This window comes from Orycteropus afer, unplaced genomic scaffold, assembly GCF_000298275.1.
Source record: "Orycteropus afer afer isolate SDZICR_OR568_19922 unplaced genomic scaffold, OryAfe1.0 scaffold00021, whole genome shotgun sequence".
Lineage (NCBI taxonomy): Eukaryota > Metazoa > Chordata > Mammalia > Tubulidentata > Orycteropodidae > Orycteropus > Orycteropus afer.
The window spans coordinates 7,313,588-7,317,590 of NW_006921608.1; positions in this window are offsets into that span (position 1 = coordinate 7,313,588).

The following is a 4,003-nucleotide window of genomic DNA, read 5'->3' on the forward strand; positions in this document are numbered from 1 at the left end:
AGTTGAACATTTACCTGAGGTAGATACACTCCTTGGAGAGAACAATCATTGAGAAAGAAGGGCTGCCTATGCACAGGGAGACAGCTTAGGGGGCAGGAGTCCATGGAGGGATGGACATTGGGAAGAGGTAACTATGGGGAGGAAGTGGGAGGGAAGCTGTTGCATTGTGGTAAACTGTGGTCAATGTCATAAGACAAAGTATATGTAAGCTGCTATATGGAAAGTGAATTTTCTCTGTAAATCTTCATTCAAATCACAATAATAACAAATAAATAAATAATCAAAATGTTTTAAGTGGTATAGGCACTGAATTTTTAATGTACCAGAGAACTCCAGAAACAGAGCAATTGCAGGCCAGTTTTGATCAGGGATAGCTAAGTTTCTGCACAAATGCAGTGTCTCTCTACCGTAATGGGTCAGCCTCGTTCTCAGTGGGACTTCCCACATATGGCAAAATGGCCTCAGCAATTCCATGTGTTACATCCACACCCAACTTTTTCCAGGAAAGAGGGCTTCTCTTTCTGTACTCATCAGTTAGGATTCCTGAGGTTCACTTTAACTGGACCTCTTTTGTCCTGTACTGAAAATCAGTCCTAACAGTAGAGAGATGGAATCATCTTTATTGACTCGGAAAGTTACTGAGTTACTGCTGCCCACAATATGGGCGCTACACATGAGAAGGAATGGATGCTGAGCTAGCCAAAAATTGTACCCAATTGTTAGCTTCTGCCACAGAGGGTAGAAAACAGCTCTCCAAGATGCAGACATTCTTCTGCTGTAATCGCCATCTCTGAGATCTGCTCCAGACTGCCAAAGAACAATCTGAAAATCTTCTTTCTTTCTCTGCTAAAATTTGCCATCCCTCAACTACTTACTGTCCTGGGACCAAGCCTGTGTATTATCTCCTTTTCTTCTTCACAGGAGATGAATTCTTTTTCCATAAAATTCCTTGCTATCTCACACAAATAGACCCTTGAGGAATTCTACTGAGGCTGCTGAGCACATGGCTTAACCTGATGTCTAGGACTTGCATTACACATTTATACTAAAACTTTCTATGTAAATGAAGAATTATAAGAACTAATTGGGATTCAAAGTCCCTGAAGAGAAGTCAATGAATGAGAAATAAAAGGTAAACAGAAATTATATGGATTCCTCCCTGGAGAAATTTCAGTATACAGGGCCATGTGTGTCTTTTTTTCAAGAGTCTGTTACAGGAAATGTTATAAGGGTGTCTTATTGCACTATTTTTGGACCTCATTTTTTAAACTGTAAGAAAAACCTCAAGTCCTGAAGTTTTCTCAAGAGACTTCAAAAATTATTTAGAACTTGAATGATACATTTTAACATGTTTAAATCATTTTCAGTATTTTCCTTTGCAGAGTGTAACTCAAAAGGTAATGATTACACTTCTTTTTTAGGTATTTAATGTATCCAAAATACTATTTTGCTATTCACTTTCAAATGAGTAAATGCAAATCTACAATAAAAGGAAAAATAAACACCAGAGTTCAGCTTATAGGGAATTGAGGGGAAATACATGTGTGTGTGTATATGTGTGTGTTTACTTTTATGTGTGTGTACATGTGTACATGCATGTGTGTGTGTGTGTGCGTGTATATATACATACCCACTCCAAGTCAATTCCAACTCTAGAGACCCTTTAGGTCAGAGAAGAACTACCCCTTAGTATTTCTAAGGCTATAAATCTTCACAGTAGCAGACTGCCTCATCTTTCTCCCACAGAGAAGCTGGCAGGTTTGTACCACTCCTTGAAAGATAGACATTTACAGTAACTTACATCCACTTTCCTTATCCAGTCTTCTTCCTCCTCCACCTGAGGTGGCCCGAATCCTGAATTTTTCTTTATCATTCTTTTACACACACACACACACACACACACTTTTCATCATGACATGGCATGTGTAAACAATGCTGTTTAGTTTTAGTTATTTATGAACTTTATCATACCATAGGTAATCTTCCAAAACATAGTTTTCACACTCAACACCACATGACTAGGTTTTATCTAATTGTTGAGTATGCCAGTACTACAATCATTGGTTAACAAAACACAAAGTTCAGCTTTAGGCTGTTTATTATTGTTGCTGTTAGCTGCCATTGAGTCAGTTCCCGGCTTATGGAAACTCCATGCATAATGAGATGGGACCGTTGTGATCCACAGTTTCCATGGGCTGATTTTCCAAAGCAATCACCAGGCCTTTCTTCCATGCTGTCTGTAAGAAATGGGAAATAGATTTGAACCACAGTCTCCTAGCTGAAAGACCCAAACTTGCTTTACTATCCTAAAACTGTCACTCTCCTTCCCTTCCAGCATCCCTCAGTCATCTGAGCAGCATGTTTATTCAGAAGGAGCTCTTCCCAGGAACCATGAATCAATAACAGTGGGTGTCGCCAACTAAACCTTGGGTAAGGCTGGCTTGTTATCTGAAATATGTGAATAATTTGGCACTGAGCATCTCTAGCCTGCTGGAGAAAAAAAGGAAAAGACAGCTCACAAGTGTGCAGAGGCCTGGGGTATGGGCCAACCTGGGGGGCAATGATAGCACAAGGTCACAACTGATGGGGCAGTGGGAGACAGGCATTGAAGAGACACTCATATTGCTTTACTTGGGCAAAGACCAAAAGCCAAGCATGGCTGAGACTTTTGGAAGCAGGATTCAATGCCATGTTGCTATGGCAATTCTTCCACCAGCACAGAGGCTTCCTCTGCTCTAGCAGAGACCAACTTCAAAAGATGGGAGATGGCAGGAGAGGATGGCTGAGGAGAAGATAGGGCTAAAGAAGCCAAGCCTGGAAGATATCTACCTTGAGAAGATCATGAGATGAATATCCCCTTTCCTGTGTGTGTGTGCATGTATGTGTGTGTCCGTGTGCATGTACACATACACACACTGGGAAGCAAGGGCTGAAAAATGGACATTCTCTGCTCTACCCACTGTGTGAATGTAGTAGTTTGAACTAACTCAATGCAAACCTCATCCTCTTCCCAAATGATGATAATGAACTCAAGTAAGTCTATGTTACAGAATTTCTCTTTTATTGGATTGCAAACAGATCTTATATGAGTATTCCCCTCCACAACACACACACACACACACACAAATACACCCTTCTGCCATCTTTTCTAAACAAACAACAGATTGCATTACTGCTGTTCAGAACACTCTGCCAGGAAAACAAGGAGAGAGGAAAAAAAAACTTCATCAAGATTCAAACCAAATGTATGTGCCCACCAAGTGATATACTGCACAATTATAAGCAGCTCATAAATGTCCATCTAAGCCCTTCCCTGCAAAGATTCAGGGAAACTATTCCCCAGCACTGCTCTCTGGGGGGAAGGGCCATATGTAAAAGTGAGTCATATTTGCCATCTGCACGATGCATTCCAGAAAGCTCAGGAAGCATTCTCTTTTTTCTAATTTATTTTTTTATTTTTACTTTAAGAGCTTGTTTTACATTCGACACTACATGCACATTCAGTTTCACTCCCCATTCACCATGTCCAACCCCAACCCAGTCTCCTCCCCTCCCTACCCCACAACCTCACCCTGTGCCCCTCATATTCATGCACTCCTGTCTTGCATTTCCTCAATTTGAATGTTGGTCCTCTGGTGTCCCGTGGTCCATTGCTCCAATGGATGCATTACCATAGAGTATGTGGGTGCATCATCCTGGGTTGAGTGGTCTGTGTGTACATCTTAACTATTGGGCTGAGAGCCAGCCCCTGGGGGTATACTTCATTCCAGGTGCAAAATGTATTCCAGGGCCATACTATTGGGGATCTCACCAGACTTCATCTGATCAGTAATTCTGGTCATAATTGAGTTTTTGGATTTTGTTCCATGTTTTCCTTCCCACTCTATCCAGGATCTCCAGATTTGATCCTTTCCTGAGTGGTTGGCATTGGTAGCCAGGCACCATCTAGTTCTTCTGGTCTTGAGGGGCCATCATGTCCTATGGCTGATTGAGGAAGCATTCT